The sequence below is a fragment of the Oncorhynchus masou genome, chromosome 18 (assembly GCF_036934945.1).
Source record: "Oncorhynchus masou masou isolate Uvic2021 chromosome 18, UVic_Omas_1.1, whole genome shotgun sequence".
In the NCBI taxonomy this organism is placed as follows: Eukaryota; Metazoa; Chordata; class Actinopteri; order Salmoniformes; family Salmonidae; genus Oncorhynchus; species Oncorhynchus masou.
In genome coordinates, this window is record NC_088229.1 from 26128186 (window position 1) to 26146959 (window position 18774).

Consider the following 18774-nt stretch of genomic DNA (forward strand, 5'->3'; position numbering starts at 1 on the left):
ATGGCCACGGCAACAAAGGAGTGGCTCAAGAAGAAGCACATTAAGGTCCTGGAGTGGCCTAGCCAGTCTCCAGACATTAATCCCATAGTAAATCTGTGGAGGGAGCTGAAGGTTCGAGTTGCCATATGTCAGCCTCGAAACCTTAATGACTTGGAGAAGTTCTGCAAAGAGGAGTGGGACCAAATCCCTCCTGAGATGTGTTTCAACCTGGTGGCCAACTACAAGAAACATCCGACCTCTGATTGCCAACAAGGGTTTTGCCACCAAGTACAAAGTCATGTTTTGCAGAGGGGTCAAATATTTATTTCCCTCATTAAAATGCAATTCAATTTATAACATTTTTGACGGGCGTTTTTCTGGATTTTTTGTTGTTGTTATTCTGTCTCTCACTGTTCAAATAAACCTACCATTAAAATTATAGACGGATCATTTCTTTGTCAGTTGGCAAACGTACAAAATCAGCAGGGGATCAAATGCTTTTTTCCCTCACTGTATGTGTGTGTGTGTGTGTGCGTGCGTGTGCATGTGTGTGTGTATGCGTGCGTGCACGCGTGTGTGTGTGTATGCGGGTGTGTGTGCGTGCGCGCGTGTGTGTGTGTGTGTGCAAAGAAATATATGGGCGACTGGAAATGATGCAGACAATTACATTGATGGAAGCTACTAATCTATCTGCAATATTAAAGCTGATCTACCCCCTTAAAAAATGCTATAAATATTAATAATACCCCCACCTCCCGCTGATCCACCCTGCCCTCCGTTGACTGGAAGTGTCAGTGTTTAAGATGCAGTGTGTGAGTGTCTGCGTTGTCTGTGTTTTTCCTATGTCATATGCAGTATGTGCATGTAATCTTGCTAAAGTGCATACATCCCACAGCGCTACGGTAGGTCTTTGTTTTCATCCAAGCTTTGTTTACACTGTTAGCTTGGATAGTAAAACACTATTTCCATTTCTTTCCATTAAAAGGTAATCCAGCAGATTATCCTTTTTTTCTGTGGTGTTGTCTCCTTCCCTCTCTTCCTTTCTGTGGTGTTGTCTCCTTCCCTCTCTTCCTTTCTGTGGTGTTGTCTCCTTCCCTCTCTTCCTTTCTGTGTTTGCCTCATTCTTGTTATATTATTTGTCACAAACACCTTGTCAAAATATGTGCGGTCTTGGGAAGGTTTGTGGAGCGTACATTGTTCAGGGTGTTCCCATGGAAACGGGGCGAGGGGAATCAGAGGAGACATTGCAGGCACATCTCCAGGCAGGACCTGGGAATCGCACCAGAATCACTCTTCACTCCTAGAAAGACTGCGGCACTTTCCCACAAATTCAAGCATCATTCAACAGTGCTTCATATTAGATATTGTAGTAATTGTGCGCTATGACTAGCAGTGGACAGTATGAATCAATGCCAATGGGAAACACACACAGAACAAATCATCAGTGTTTTGTCCATGAAACGCTCTTTCATGTTCTTACCGGTATTGTCATTTAGTTTTCAGGGAGAGAGGTGCACAATCTTGGACCTTTACCAGTTACATTGACAAGAAAAGCAGTCATCTATATCAACCTTTAACCACCCTCTCTTTCCCTGCAGGAGGAATTCCCGGGAGATAGTGTGTGTGACCCCAGCAGGGTTGACCCCAGGCAGCACACCAGTCATGGTGGACATCGACTCTGCAGAGCTGAGGAACCCAGAGGTCAAATACAACTACACTGACGACCCCACCGTCCTGAGGATCGAACCCGACTGGAGTATCGCTAGGTAGGGAGGAGATCTGGGTATTTACATGCTTATCACCTGGTTCTCTGGTGCTGGTCTGGGTTACAGTAGTGTAGCTACAGTGGCACCTCTGTATAAGAGACACTTAGAGATGTCCTACGAGTTAGCGAGGGGCGTACCACTGATCACCATGCGTATGTCTGTAGATACACAACCTTGTGAAAAGCCCACTTTGACACAGATCGCTCTGCTTCCTGGTAAACATGTTAAACCACAGCACTGTTACAAGATGCTACAGCCCCCCCCCCCCCCTTCTGTCTCTGTTGACACCACTACCTTCTTCATCTACAATAGATTTATATAATAGGCTGTTGGAATGGAATGTGGAGTATTCCCATCGCTCTGTGGGACTGGCTGTGGAGCAGCTGTGGCCCAACCGCTGTCCCAGACCCCCCATGCCTCTGTGCTCTGTGTGTGGATGGGGTGAAGGTGGCTACAGAGCCTTAGCCTGGATGGGTGAATGGGCTAACCGACTGACTGCCCCTCCAATGTCTCTAGCGATTCGCCTCATATCTGGGCTCCATCTGGCCCAGTGCATAACAGCAATCAGAAAAACAGACAGGAACACATGCTCACATACATGAACAAATGAAAAACAAATGACTGAGATTCCTGGATCTCTCAAAGACAAAATTGTCTCAGGTGATTGATGTGATCGCTACAGGCCCAAATGGCAGCATAGCATAAACCAGTGGCTAGGAGATGTGTGAACAACATGTTGTTCATCTGTTCACAAAGTTCCACTTTCATGTCTATGTTAACTGCAGTGCACATTCACTGCCTTGCAATGTTTTGAATAGGGAGTTGTATACTGGTACATTTAGATGTGCTCATATCGTATTTGTAACTTTCTGAAAAAGAGACTAGATTAAAACACTTCTTGGTTTTCTGGAGTGAAAAAATAAAATAAATAGCTTATTGATTGAATAAGTGGCTGCTAAATTGCTTCATAATATACAGCAAAGAGAGAATACGATTAACAAAGTAGAAGGGAAGAGCTAGAGTAATTGAGAGAGAATGAAAAAGGAGAGAGAAAAGCAGGAATCCATTCACAAAGTTACTTTGTCAAAGCCCAGTGGAGCCATGTTGCTGAGCTCCATGCAGATTATGGCTGGGGCTAGAGCTGGGCCTGGGGCCGGGGGCTGGGGCTAGAACTGTTCATGGGGCCTGGGGCTGGGGCTAGAGCTGGTCATGGGGCCTGGGGCTGGGGCTGGGGCTAGAGCTGGTCATGGAGCCGGGGTCTGGGTGGGGCTGGGGATAGAGCTGGGCATGGGGCCGGGGGCTGGAGCTGGTCATGGGGCCGGGGTCTGGGTGGGGCTGGGGCTAGAGCTGGGCATGGGGCCTGGGGCTAGAGCTGGGCATGGGGCCTGGGGCTAGAGCTGGTCATGGGACCTGGGGTCTGGGTGGGGCTGGGGATAGAGCTGGTCATGGGGCCGGGGTCTGGGTGGGGCTGGGGCTAGAGCTGGGCATGGGGCCGGGGGCTGGGGTCTAGGTGGGGCTGGGGCTAGATCTGGGCCAGGGGGCTGGGGTCTGGGTGGGGCTAGAGCTGGGCCTGGGGCCGGGGTCTGGGTGGGGCTAGAGCTGGGCCTGGGGCCGGGGGCTGGGTGGGGCTGGGGCTAGAGCTGGTCATGGGGCTCAGGATGGAGCTGGGGCTCTGGATGGAGCTGGGGCTCTCGATAGGACTGGGGCTCTGGATGGGACTGGGGCTCTGGATGGAGCAGGGGCTCTGGATGGGGCTCTGGATGGTACTTTGGCTCTGGATGGTACTGGGGCTCTGGATGGAGCTCGGGCTCTGGATGTGACTGGGGCTCTGGATGGAGCTGGGGCTCTGGATGGGACTGGGGCTCTGGATGGGACTGGGGCTCTGGATGGGACTGGGGCTCTGGATGAGACTGGGGCTCTGGATGGTACTGGGGCTCTGGATGGGACTGGGGCTCTGGATGAGCCTGGGGCTCTGGATGGTACTGGGGCTCTGGATGGGACTGGGGCTCTGGATGGAGCTGGGGCTCTGGATGGAGCTCTGGATGGGACTGGGGCTCTGGATGGAGCTGGGGCTCTGGATGGAGCTCTGGATGGGACGGGCTCTGGATGGAGCTGGGGCTCTGGATGGTGCTCTGAATGGGACTGGGGTTCTGGATGGATCTGGGGCTCTGGATGGAGCTGGGGCTCTGGATGGTACTGGGGCTCTGGATGGAGCTGGGGCTCTGGATGGAGCTGGGGCTCTGGATGGGACTGGGGCTCTGGATGGGACTGGGACTCTGGATGGGACTGGGGCTCTGGATGGTACTGGGGCTGCGCTGGTGGGGAAGAGAGAGAGAGTCTATTCTCAATGTCCCGTCGGTTAATCGTTAAGCGTATAGCTGAGTTAAGAGGGCTTTCTGAGAGCCGGGCAGGAGGTAGAGGCTTTACACAAATACTTCTGTGGAGAAGTTGGTGTCGGCTTCCAGCTGTATTAAGGCAGTCTCAACCTTATCCCCAGCCTCATCCCCAGTCTCAGCCCCAGCACCAGCCTCATCCCCAGTCTCAGCCCCAGCACCAGCCTCATCCCCAGTCTCAGCCCCAGCACCAGCCTCATCCCCAGTCTCAACCTCAGCCTCATCCATGCATTTAGGGTGAAGGAAGTCGACAGCAGAGAACACAGCAGTCACTAGGGTAGACAAAGGAAAGCACAGGAGATGAAGGCACTCATTACTTCCCAGACATAGTGGGTGTTATTATGTACAGGCTTTCCAGACACTATGATTGTAACTAGTCACTCCATTTGTGACTGTCTCCTAGTACTTACAGTACACATACAACACGTCTTATATTCAGGGTGTATATTCACTACTTCACCCAATGCTGGCAACTGAATATACTTCAATCTACTGATGTCTTCTAATTTGTTGTGCATGTTCACATTTACATAATTGCAAGTTATTATTTTGTCTCGTCAGTGGTGGAACCCTTTTGACCATCAGCGGTACTAACCTAGCCACCATCAGAGAGCCCAAGATCAGAGCGAAGTATGGCTCTGCCGAGTCTTTCCATGTGAGTATGAACCTGGCCAGACCCCTCAATACACACACCTCACTCACACACACCTCACTCACTCACTCACTCACACACAGATCACTCACTTTTACACATCTCACTCACGCACACACGCCTCACTCACACACTAGTGATGCGCGGGTTGACTCATAACCCGTAGTCCCCGACAAAAACAATGCCTTAAAAAATCCATAAATGTATAATTCTTGTGTAATTTAGGTTTTTCTTTCATTTTGGGGGGCTATCTGTCATTATAACATAAGCCTTAACTTTAGGTCCTAACTGTACACGCGCCAAATAGCCTACATGCCAAACGACAAATGCTTTTGGGAACGTACAGACAAAGTTAACGTTGATCTACAAAGACAAAAAGGACAAAGTCAGAGTTTAATTCAATAAGAGAAATGCTGCAAAATGCAGAGTTGAAAATGAAGAGAAAGGAGGGCTGGAAAATGAATGTTGTTGTGGGAAAGATTTGGTGAAGTGGTGAAAGAGGATGATGGCAGTAATGTGTGATGATTGTGAGGCGCTGTACAAATTCAACAGTCACAAGACGGGGACTTCAAATAGGCCTATGGCACGTCAAGGGAACTGTAGCCTACTGTTCAGATGGGTTAAATGGAAACTGAAATCTAGACATTGACTGTAGGTCTATAACCTCTCAAACAGCCTTCATATTAACTCCTGCAGAAATAAGCATTTCTTGCAGTAAAATGATACACCAAATATAGGCTACATTTTGAGTTGGGAACAGAAATGGAAATATGATTAATTTATTTTTGCATCTTGAGAGAATGCGAATGCACAATTAGAGTCTGTAGAGGTGCTATCTTTATCAGCATCATAGACGCTGATAGTATTTCAACCACATAAAATATGCATACAACCCCAAGTGAAATCTTATCAGAAACATGTTGGGTCATTTTAACAGCTTTCTAATGATAAAACTGATGTCATTTGGAATTTTTCCACATTTCCCGTTTTTGTTTTGTTATTGTATTTTCTCCCCGGTCCCTAAATGTCTTCTCTCTGTGAATAAAGCAGAAATGACAGATTAAACTATACTGATGTCAACGAGATTGAAGCATTCATTCTAACGATTTATTACATTATTGGTGAAGCTGCATGTATCTAATTATAGGTGAGTTGACTAACAAATAGTCTTACAAAATGTCAGAGATCATAAGCAGAAACGTATCTAAAAAATCCCATCCTCTGTCAAACAGTCGTTGCGTCTCTGATTTTAACCTACAACTCATTGTCTATATTAGCTCGTTAGGGTTGGTGCAGCCTCAGACACACCTCACTCACACACACACACACACACACACACACACACACACACACACACACACACACACACACACACACACACACACACACACACACACACACACACACACACACACACACACACACACACACATCTCAATCACACCTCACTCACACCTCACTCACACCTCACTCACACACATTTCAGTCATACACACACACCTTGAACTCACACACAGACACACCTCACTCACACCTCAACTCACTCACACACACACACACACACACCTCACCTACACACACCATGTCACACGGTGTGTCTTCCAAGGTGGCCGTCAGACTGTCTGCCCATTCAGTGTCTTGTTTCTGCCCTGCTCCTTGGAACAAGACATCCAACACCCCCCCAGGCCGTTTAACCTTTCAAATGTCACAGGACAACAAAGCAGTGTTGGCAAATCCCCCCTCACCCCCTCACCTTGCACCACGGGGCTCCATTAACCTTTCCTCCAGTTCTAACAGAAGGGAATCAACTTCTGCTTAATGACCGTGTCCTAATGCCCCGTCCCTTGTGCTCAGTTTAAACCAGCTTCTCCTCTAGACACAATGCTGCTGAGGTCCTTGTGCTCAATGTTGGTTAGCATGTTTAGTGGTCCCTGTAGAGAAGCATACAGCGTAGGTGATTATTACAGTTCTGAAAATACTAGCAATGGCTGGAGACATAAACACAACACACCAAAGCAGTAATATTTTCCTAGACTTACGAATGTTTAGCTGGGGATTAGAGAACCTATAATGAGATATATATAAACCAATACAGCAACCTGGGTTCCCTAGGGGACCAAACAATTTGTCATATCACACTTTACTAAAAACCATTTTCCCTCTCAGAACTGCACAGTGTTTAATAACTCTGTGATGGTGTGCCTGGCCCCGTCGGTTTCCGACTCCGAGAGGGGCTTCTCAGACACAGGCAGTGGGCCGGATGAGATCGGCTTCTACATGGACAACGTCCACGCTCTGATGGTGGTCAACGAGACGTTCAGCTACTACCCCGACCCCGTGTTCGAACTCCTCAGCCCCACCGGGGTCCTGGAGCTAAAACCCACCTCCCCTCTCATCCTCAAGGTAAAGAGCCCGAGCAGAGTGGCTGGATTGGGGGGAGAGGCTCACGCATTTTAATGACTTGATATTGATGTTGTTAAATGTTTACCAGGGATTTGTCTTTCACCTGTCTATCTCATAAACCATTAATATAATTGTATTTGTTTAGCTTAAATTCCTATTGAAATACAGTGTATAATTCTACTATTATATAAAATAATCGACTGATTATTCGATGTAGATTGTACAAGTATCCCCCAGCTCCGACTCAAAACATAAAAATTGTGATGGCGGTGCTTCATTATTTTCCTGTGAGCCAATTGAAATAGAAAAAAAAAAACAGAGCAACTATAATTTCTTTAAATGAAATGTATTAACGAAACCTTTTCTGATTGCAGAGAGAATCCCCCGCCTGGCTTGTTAAAACTAACCTCCACATTAGCACAGTGATGAGAATAAGAAAAAGCAATTTGGTGAAATAATCAGGGGTATTTTACGAGATGCGCATTGCTTTCGCCACGGAATTCATTTCGCATCTGATATGATGTGTGTTGCTAGAGGTGGTGTCGGGGTGCGTGCCTGATGCAGGGTGAAATGATAGTGGATAGAATGCATGCCTAAAATGTTCCAGGGCGTGACCTGCCCGGGAGGAGCCCTGTGGAGAGAGGGATTGGAAATCTGCTCTTCTCTCATGCTACGGGAGCAGTGGGTGGCAGAACAGCACTCTCTCTCTCTCCACCTGCTCCTCTTGTTGCTCCTCTCTCTGTAGTTGAAGGCTACAGATCTGTCAGACAATGCCCTCGCTCTCACACCTTGGCATAGAGAGAGACACTTGGGAAAAAAAATAAGAAAAAAATTGAAGTTTTCCCAAAGCTTTTGTCAATTAGAATTCTTGTATCCTCCAACATTGGAGCCAGCTTCAGACTTGTCCGCTAGCAGCCTTGGATCCTGGGAGTTGCCTGACTGGTTGAAGACCAGGTTCATTATACTGTTCCTAGCCATGGATGAAAGGCTGAGCCATGTTGATTAAAGTTTGACATTGTGTTTCTGTTTGTCCCCTCAGGGGCGTAACCTTATCCCTGCGGCCCCTGGTAACTCCAGGTTGAACTACACAGTGTTCATCGGGGAGACCCCCTGTGTGCTAACCCTCTCTGAAACCCAGCTGCTGTGTGAATGGCCCAACCTCACCGGACAGCACAAAGTCACGGTGGGCACTCGATACCATTTCACATAAGACTCCCTCATCTCCCTCATCTTCACTGGGCTTTACCTAACATGTATTCTCATATTTTAATTCCATCAGTTCATTTTGTTCAGTAAAATTCTACATTTTATGTAGAATAGTTTTTTTTTTATGTGCAAAGGCTACTCTCTCAAATACTCCCACACAGTCCCCTCCAAACGTACCTCCACTCTCCTCTCTAGTCACACTGTCTGTGTGACGTTTACTAGTCTGGAATACCTTGAAAGTACTGACAATGCATCCATGTAATTCAATATGAAGGCTCTCCAAACTACCAGTAGGCTTGGAGCTGGATTTTATTTCTGTAACTAAATGTCATGTTGAATATTGAATAGTCGTGTGTGTGTGTGTGTGTGGTGGGCTGGGAAGAAGGGCACAGCTATGTGTTGTATTCCCTCTGTAAAATGACCTACATACCTGTACAGGGGACCCCACAAGTCTGTGTCTCTGGATGGGTGCAGTCGTGTGTGTGAGTGTGTGGGTGTGTTGTTTTGTTTGCTCCCTCAGATGCACAACTGTGTGTTGGTGGCTGTGCCCCCTGCCAGTTTTCTAAGAAATGTATTTGGCCTTTATGTTTTTTTTTGTTCTCTTCAGTTCCTTCCTTGTCAATACAATTGAGCAATAAGGCCCGAGGGGGTGTGGTATATGGCCAACAACCACGGCTAAGGGCTGTTCTTACGCACGACACAACGCTGAGTGTCTGGACACAGCCCTTAGCTGTGGTGTATTGGTCATATACCACGAACCCCCGATGTGCCTTATTGCCATGATAAATAAACTGGTTACCAACGTAATTAGAACAGTAACAAGTAGTTTTGCGTCATACTCATGGTATATTGTCTCTTATACCACGGCCATCAGTATCCAGGGCTCGAACGACCCGGTTTCTAAAAGAAAATAGATGATGTTTCGAATGTCATCAACAGGAGGAACTTTTATCACCTGAACCAAAACAACCCAATTTTATAAGTCTAACATTCTTTGGTTGTGTTAACTTGATGAGGCTCTACTTTAAAGTGCAGTAATCATAGTTCATCTAAACCCTTATCAACCCCCCACTGAATACCTTGATTTGAGATATTCCAGTAATAGGTTCTGTCAGACCTGCTGTGTTTATGTAAATGTTGTTTGCTAGAACCCATTCCCAGTGTTTTACTCCTATTAATGACTTTGGTTCCTGAGGGGAAGTCTCTTTAACTGTTGTGATTGCTTTGTTTGATTACACTCTGTGACGTGTTTCTCTGTGTGTGTGTGTGTGTGTGTGTGTGTGTTCAGGTCCGGGTGGGTGGGTTCGAGTACTCCCCTGGTACTCTCCAGATCTACTCAGATAGCCTGCTGACCCTGCCCGCCATCATCGGCATCGGGGGAGGTGGCGGTCTGTTGCTATTGGTCATCATCGCTGTGCTCATCGCCTACAAGAGGAAGTCTCGCGATGCTGACCGCACCCTGAAACGCCTGCAGCTGCAGATGGACAACCTGGAGTCCAGAGTGGCCCTTGAATGTAAAGAAGGTATGACAGACACACACACACACACTTTCTCTCTCTCTCTCTCTCTCTCTCTCTCTCTCTCTCTCTCTCTCTCTCTCTCTCTCTCTCTCTCTCTCTCTCTCTCTCTCTCTCTCTCTCTCTCTCTCTCTCTCTCTCTCTCTCTCTCTCTCTCTCTCTCTCTCTCTCTCTCTCTCTCTCTCTCTCTCTCTCTCTCTCTCTCTCTCTCTCTCTCTCTCTCTCTCTCTCTCTCTCTCTCTCTCTATATATATATATATATATATATATATATATATATATATATATATATATATATATACAGTGCCTTGCGAAAGTATTCGGCCCCCTTGAACTTTGCGACCGTTTTCTTCCAGAATGGTCCTGTATTTGGCTCCATCCATCTTCCCATCAATTTTAACCATCTTCCCTGTCCCTGCTGAAGAAAAGCAGGCCCAAACCATGATGCTGCCACCACCATGTTTGACAGTGGGTATGGTGTGTTCAGGGTGATGAGCTGTGTTGCTTTTACGCCAAACATAACGTTTTGCATTGTTGCCAAAAAGTTCAATTTTGGTTTCATCTGACCAGAGCACCTTCTTCCACATGTTTGGTGTGTCTCCCAGGTGGCTTGTGGCAAACTTTAAACAACACTTTTTATGGATATCTTTAAGAAATGGCTTTCTTCTTGCCACTCTTCCATAAAAGCCAGATTTGTGCAATATATGACTGATTGTGGTCCTATGGACAGAGTCTCCCACCTCAGCTGTAGATCTCTGCAGTTCATCCAGAGTGATCATGGGCCTCTTGGCTGCATCTCTGATCAGTCTTCTCCTTGTATGAGCTGAAAGTTTAGAGGGACGGCCAGGTCTTGGTAGATTTGCAGTGGTCTGATACTCCTTCCATTTCAATATTATCGCTTGCACAGTGCTCCTTGGGATGTTTAAAGCTTGGGAAATCTTTTTGTATCCAAATCCGGCTTTAAACTTCTTCACAACAGAATCTCGGAACTGCCTGGTGTATTCCTTGTTCTTCATGATGCTCTCTGCGCTTTTAACGGACCTCTGAGACTATCACAGTGCAGGTGCATTTATACGGAGACTTGATTACACACAGGTGGATTGTATTTATCATCATTAGTCATTTAGGTCAACATTGGATCATTCAGAGATCCTCACTGAACTTCTGGAGAGAGTTTGCTGCACTGAAAGTAAAGGGGCTGAATAATTTTGCATGCCCAATTGTTCAGTTTTTGATTTGTTAAAAAAGTTTGAAATATCCAATAAATGTCGTTCCACTTCATGATTGTGTCCCACAAAAAAATACAGTTTTATATCTTTATGTTTGAAGCCTGAAATGTGGCAAAAGGTCGCAAAGTTCAAGGGGGCCGAATAATTTCGCAAGGCACTGTATACGTCTCACTCTTTTCTCACTCACCGGGAGGCCCCGGTGCACAACTGAGCAAGAGGACAAGTACATTAGTGTCTAGTTTGCGAAACAGATGCCTCAAAAGTCCTCAACTGGCAGCTTCATTAAATAGTACCCGCAAAACACCCGTCTCAAAGTTAACAGTGAAGAGGCGACTCCGGGATGCTGGCCTTCTAGGCAGAGTTCCTCTGTCCAGTGTCTGTATTCTTTTGCCAAGATATTTTATTTTTATTGGCCAGTCTGAGATATGGCATTTTCTTTGCAACAGCATCCTGGAGTTGCCTCCACTGTTGATGTTGAGACTGGTGGACAAAAAATGTGCTTTTCTTTCAAAAACAAGGACATTTCTAAGTGACCACAAACTTTTGAATGGTAGTGTATATTTAAATAAATGTTCACTCTTTTCTCTCTTCTCTCTCTCTCACTTTCTTCTCTTTCTCTCTTTTCTCTCTCTTCCCTCTCTCTCTCTTCTCCCTCTATTTTCTCTCTCTCTTCCCTCTCTCTCACTTCTCACTCTCTTCTCTTTCTCACTCTCTTCTCTTTCTCACTCTTCTCTTTCTCTCTCTCACTCTTCTCTCTCTCGCTCTTTCTCACTCTTCTCTGTCTCTCTTCTCTTTCTCTCTCTTTTACTCTTTCTCTTTGTCTCTCTATTTTATAATCACTCTCTATGTGGATATGTCACTATCCTGTAGCTGTGCTCTGTCTAGTCGTCATGGTAACATGTTGGTGTGGATGATGCCCGGCCTGAAGCTCTGTTGTGGTGGTGTGGCCGCGGTATCCTCAGAATGTGTGAGTGTGTGCGTTTGTGTTGTGCTGACAACCCTGTTGGTGTTGTGGCGTTGTGCGGTGCAATGCTTCTCTGCTGCGTTGGGCTCTGCCTGCCTGCTGTACTCAGAGATGGACGGAGACTAATTGGCCATTATCTGTGGCTGGATGTCCGGAGGGTCACAACCTTGTCAGTCGCAGCCCATAGCACAGCCTGTGGCCAAACACTGAGGGATACAGAGATAGAGGGAGGAGAAATCTGGCAGGGAGAGAGAGGGTCAGATGGAACAGTACAGGGGGCATTGTAGAGTGGTTCATGTAAAACTGCTGTTACTCCACTTGTATACCTGATATAATGAGCATTGTTGAAAGACCAGCAGCACCAGATAGTGACAGTATTCTACACCTAGCTGGAAGGTTTGGTGTAGAAACCGTGAGCTCCACTAGGAAGTGGAGCATTGCTGTGTCCCCGCCCCATGCCCCAGCAGACTGTGGGGCGGGCCTGGCAGCGTGGAGCTGGGCGTGTCACACTAAGTGTCAGTCAGCAGGGGAGAGGACTGGATGATAGGAGAGGTGGAGCTCAGTGAACCGTGCTGGAAGGGCCATCAGAGAGCAGTGTAATCCAAACAAACACACAGACAACACTAACGGTCACATGGCTAATGAGTCATTAACAGATTAGATGCTGCTGCAACTGTGGACAGGGAGAAGATCGTCTGTGTAGTTTACTCTGCTGGATGTAATGGTGGCTTTGCCTCAGCACTTACACACAACAAACTCAATAGAATGAAGAACAACTCTTTTATTTACTCAATCAATAGAACGTCTAGACATAGCCAGTCATCTTTTCTGGCAGCAATTTATGTTGACAATTCTTAAATAATAACTTAAAATAGTTATTATTGCCTCTTTTATTTGTTATTTGTCATCTTTTATGATTATACAGATAACACAGACAGATTGTAGAGTGATTCATGTAAAGCTGCTGTTCCGTTCAGACAGAACAGGTAGAGGGCAAAACACATGGATCCCTACCAAACCAAAACCCCCCCACCATGCTATAACAGAGCCTCAAAACCAGACTTAAAACAGGCATGATATACAATGAGTAATATAATCAAATAGTACAAATAATACAAAGATATTAAGTAAAATATAATGATCCAAATTCTAATTTGGGTTGGTTTATGGAGTTGTGAAATTAGCCGGGGAATGTCTTCCAGAAAGGATAGGAAATGTTGCCAGATATTAAATGTAATTGCAGATCCCTCTAACGGAGCAGGTTTTTTTTCTCTAGCTTGAGGTGTTGCATAACTTCCTTTATCCAATCGTTAAAAGTAGAAGGAAACCGACCCTTCCACTTAAATAGGACAAGATTTAAATAGTTATTTTATCTCTATGAATAACTGGACTCATACTGAACGGACCGTGTTTGTTGTCCATGAAAATAAAGCCTTAATTTCTCCTCTCATTTTTGATAGAATTCTTGCATTTTTCCTGTAGGAATGTGGTGTGTATAATATCTAAGTGGCTGCTGTTCTGTATGTAGAAGTAGAGAAGCCCCCACAGAGGGAGGATCTACTCTACTATTAGAGTCCCAGCAGACGACGCAGGCCAATAACAGCTGGAGGAAATGATGCATGAAACGCATTGCTCCTTTATTAATTATCCACTCATGCAATTAATTGACTTTCTTTCAGATGAACTTTGTTTTCTCTTTTTCTCTTTCCGTCGCTCTCTTTTTCTGTAATTATTTTATTCTGGTTCGACTCTCCTCTCAAATTTCCAGCAAGAATGGGGATTCAATTTCAGAAACCCAGTACCAGAAGAATGAAATCAACATCCTATTTTATTGCCTGTCCATCTGTCTTTTTCTCGAAGCCAATTGGTGCGGTGGTAGATGATTGCTGGTGACATTAACACTGTGCAACACAGTGTAATGAAGATACGCTACATCCAGAATATCCTTTCCTAAGTCCATCCTTACTAACCGCTGTGTCTGTCTGTCTGTCTGTCTGTGTGTTCCCTCAGCCTTTGCAGAGCTGCAGACAGACATCCACGAGCTGACCCAGGAGCTGGACGGAGCTGGCATCCCCTTCCTGGAGTACAGGACCTACGCCATGCGGGTCCTGTTCCCTGGCATCGAGGACCACCCCGTGCTCAAGGAGATGGAGGTACGGGTCAAGGAGGTACACCACCACTGCCACCGCAGCATGTAGACTAGAACATCTATATCTATACCTATCTTTCTATATCTACCTATATCTATACCCCATACTCTGGCTGCATACTGAAAGGAACCTATGATCTAGGTTATATGTTATGGCTATACCACTTTATATACATTAGCCACATCACATAGTATGTTTTTCTGCATGTAATATCAATGTCAGTACACATTATATCGTATATCATTTTATATTATTTTACAGTGGGAAAAACAAGTAAATCATTAAATCCCACCTGGTTTACCATGAAATATATCCAAATGGCTGTCGGAATACAGTGTAGAGACTGTCTCCACCGCCTGCCTTGTCAACCACAGGCTCTTCTAAAGGGGAGGGATTACATCTTTATTGTTTTGCCTGTGTTTCTTTTCTACCGAATTTCCCCTCGGGTCCCAGTCGTAATCAACTGTCCATACACACGGCTCAATCCCTTATTGCTCTGTGTAGCTGCTCTCCCCAAAGCAACCTACAGTACCCAGCCTGTTCCCCAGAGGCCCTGGAATTTCATTTAGCTCAGCTGAGGAAAATTGAGGCACTTTATTAGGCTGTGTAGTGGAAGGAAGAGAGATTCTGTGGAGTCACTGTATGGTGTATGGTATGCCGGTCCTCAACTGTCTACATGACTGAATGTATGTCAGAGTTGTGAGGGCAGACGAGGATCATGGGAGACAGGTCGGTGGGTGGATGGGGCCAGGGGATAGGTTAGTGGAGGAAGAAGTGTTTTTTCATAAAGACAAAGACAGTACTTTGACTTGTTTTTCCTTTTATTAACACATACTGGGTGTTGTTTGGGACTGACATTATGCCATTGCAGAATGTACTGGATGTTTGTCTCTCTTTTGAAGAGACACTACCCAGTAGCACTGCCTCATCTGTGTGAGAGAGTTAGAGTGACGGATTGTGGGTCAGGTCTAGAGGGGGCTGTAGTGTTGCTGATGAGAAGTGACAGATGGCAGCCTGTGGAACAAGCTTCTGTCACCCAGCCACCCCCGGACGCACAGCACTGCACTGCACAGGCCCTCTCCTCGCCTCTCACCCAGCCACCCCCGACCCACAGGCCCTCTCCTCGCCTCTCACCCAGCCACCCTCTACCCACAGGCCCTCTCCTCGCCTCTCACCCAGCCACCCCCGACCCACAGGCCCTCTCCTCGCCTCTCACCCAGCCACCCCGACCCACAGGCCCTCTCCTCGCCTCTCACCCAGCCACCCCCGACCCACACCCTCTCCTCGGCCAACCTCTCCAGGCCCTCTCCCTCGCCTCTCACCCAGCCACCCCCGACCCACAGGCCCTCTCCTCGCCTCTCACCCAGCCACCCCCGACCCACAGGCCCTCTCCTCGCCCTCTCACCCAGCCAACCTCTACCGACAGGCCCTCTCCTCTCCTCGCCTCTCACCCAGCCACCCCCCCGACCCACAGGCCCTCTCCTCGCCTCTCACCCAGCCAACCTCTACCGACAGGCCCTCTCCTCGCCTCTCACCCAGCCACCCCCGACCCACAGGCCCTCTCCTCGCCTCTCACCCAGCCACCCCGACCCACAGGCCCTCTCCTGCCTCTCACCCAGCCACCCCCGACCCACAGGCCCTCTCCTCGCCTCTCACCCAGCCACCCCGACCCACAGGCCCTCTCTGCCCAGCCACCCCCGGGCCCTCTCCTCCCTCTCACCCAGCCACCCCCGACCCACAGGCCCTCTCCTCTCACCCAGCCACCCCCGACCCACAGGCCCTCTCCTCCCCTCTCACCCAGCCACCCCCGACCCACAGGCCCTCTCCTCGCCTCTCACCCAGCCACCCCCGGACACACATCTCTGCACAGGCCCTCTCCTCTCTATGCCTCAGTGCATCCCCCTTCTTCCTCTCCCTTTCCTTTCTGTTTCTTCCTGTGTTATGCTGACAACTTATGGCAAATTGATCATAAGGTATTTGAGGAAGCAGCTCCTAAGATAGAATGCACTGCAGGCTTTAAAAGCAACTAGGGTCATGAATGTAATAATAACAATGTATTTCCTTCATAGGGCAACATCTCATGGCTTGTATACATGACATAGTCACGCTTGATATAAATGTATTGTTACGTAATGTATTATTTACAATAGCCTTACTCCATCTATGTACTATACTATTTCCATTAGCCCTACTCCATTAGCCCTACTCCAAAATATTTACATATTTATATATTACATTGACAACATGTCCCCTGGTCTGATGCTGTTGTTGTTGACAGGTCCAGGCCAACCAGGAGAAGGCCCTGACTCTGTTTGGCCAGCTCCTCACCAAGAAGCACTTCCTGTTGACGTTCATCCGCACCCTGGAGGCGCAGCGCTCCTTCTCCATGCGTGACCGTGGCAACGTGGCGTCGCTCATCATGACTGCGCTGCAGGGGGAGATGGAGTACGCCACGGGGGTCCTTAAACAGTTGCTCTCTGACCTCATCGACAAGAACTTGGAGAGCAAGAACCACCCCAAGCTGCTGCTGCGCCGGTGAGATGGAAACACTCACACACTTGTTTGTCGACACGCTCACACACTCACCCACTGCCACATTCACACATTCGTCTGTTGACACACTCACACATTCATCTGTTGACACACTCACACATTTGCCCGTTCTAACACATTTTTTAATACTGTTCAAATCCAATCAAATTTTATTGGTCGCATACACATATTTAGCAGATGTTATTGCGGGTGTAGCGAAATGCTTGTGTTCCTACTGTTGCTCCAACAGTGCTGTAATATCTAATAAAAAATACACAACAATATACACACATCTAAAAAGTAAAAGAAAAAAAAGTTAAAAGAAATATAGAAATATCAGGACGAGCAATGTCGGAGTCCGGAGTAGAAATATATGTACTGTGTGTGTGTGTGTGTGTGTGTGTGTGTGTGTGTGTGTGTGTGTGTGTGTGTGTGTGTGTGTGTGTGTGTGTGTGTGTGTGTGTGTACAGTGCCTTCGGAAAATATTCAGACCCCTTGACTTTTTCCATATTTTGATGTTTTTTTCCTCATCAATCTACACACAATACCCCATAATGTCAAATAAAAAACTGAAATATCACATTTACATAAGTATTCAGACCCTTTACTCAGTACTTTGTTGAAGGATCTTTGGCAGCAATTACAGTATCGAGTCTTCTTGGGTATGACGCTACAAGCTTGGGTCACCTGTATTTGGGGAGTTTCTCCCATTCTTATCTGCAGATCCTCTCGAGCTCTGTCAGGTTGGATGGGGAGCATCTCTGCACAGCTATTTTCAGGTCTCTCCAGAGGATGTTTGGTCCGGTTCAAGTCTGGGCTCTTGCTGGGCCACTCAAAGACATTCAGAGTCTTGTCTCTGTGCTTAGGGTCATTGTCCTGTTGGAAGGTGAACCTTCGCCCCAGTCAGAGGTCTTGAGTGCTCTGGAGCAGGTTTTCATCAAGGATCTCTCTGTACTTTGCTCCGTTCATCTTTCCCTCGATCTTGACTAGTCTCCCAGTCCCTGCCACTGAAAAACATCCCCACAGCATGATGCTGCCACCACCATGCTTCACCATAGGGATGATGCCAGGTTTCCTTCAGACTTGACACTTGGCATTCAAGCCAAAGAGTACAATATTGGTTTCATCAGACCAGATAATCTTGTTTCTCGTGGTCTGAGAGTCTTTAGGGTCCTTTTGGCAAACTCCAAGCAGACTGTCGTGTGCCTTTTACGGAGGAGTGGCTTCTATCTGGCCACTCTACCATAAAGGCATGATTGGTGGAGTGCTGCAGAGATGGTTGTCCTTCTAGAAGGTTCTCCCATCTCCACAGAGGAACTCTAGAGCTCTGTCAGACTGACCATTGGGTTCTTGGTCACCTCTCTGACCAAGGTCCTTCTCCCCCGATTACTCAGTCAGCTTTAGGATGTCTTGGTGGTTCCAAACTTCTTCCATTTAAGAATGATTGAGTCCACTGTGATCTTGGGTGTCTTCTATGCTGCAGAAATGTTTTGGTACCCTTCCCCAGATCTATGCCTCCACACAATCCTGTCTCAGAGCTCTACAGATAATTCCTTCGACATGGCTTGTTTTTTTTGCTCTGGCATGGGACCTTATATAGGGAACCTTATATAGACAGGTGTGTGCCTTTCCAAATCATGTCCAATCAATTGAATTTACCTAAGGTGGACCAATGAAGTTGTAGAAACATCTCAAGGATGATCATTGGAAACGGGATGCAACTGAGCTCAATTTTGAGTCTCAATTTTGGGTCTGAATACTTATGTAAATAAGGTATTTCTGTTTTTTATATTCAATTTGCAATAAAATGTACTTGTTTACCTTTATTGTTATAGTTTGCAGATTGCTGAGGATTTTTTAAATATCCATTTTAGAATAAGGTTGTAATTTAACCAAATGTGGAAAACTTCTTTCTACTTTCTGAAGGCACTGAGAATGCCAAAAGCGTGTAAAGCTGTCATCAAGGCAAAGGGTGGCTAATTT

General features: G+C 46.7%; 1 pseudogene; it reads left to right on the forward strand.

Annotated features, from left to right (window-relative positions):
- The window catches only part of LOC135504308 (plexin-A1-like), a 283703-nt pseudogene that overhangs the window by 245737 nt on the left and 19192 nt on the right, over nucleotides 1–18774 (forward strand).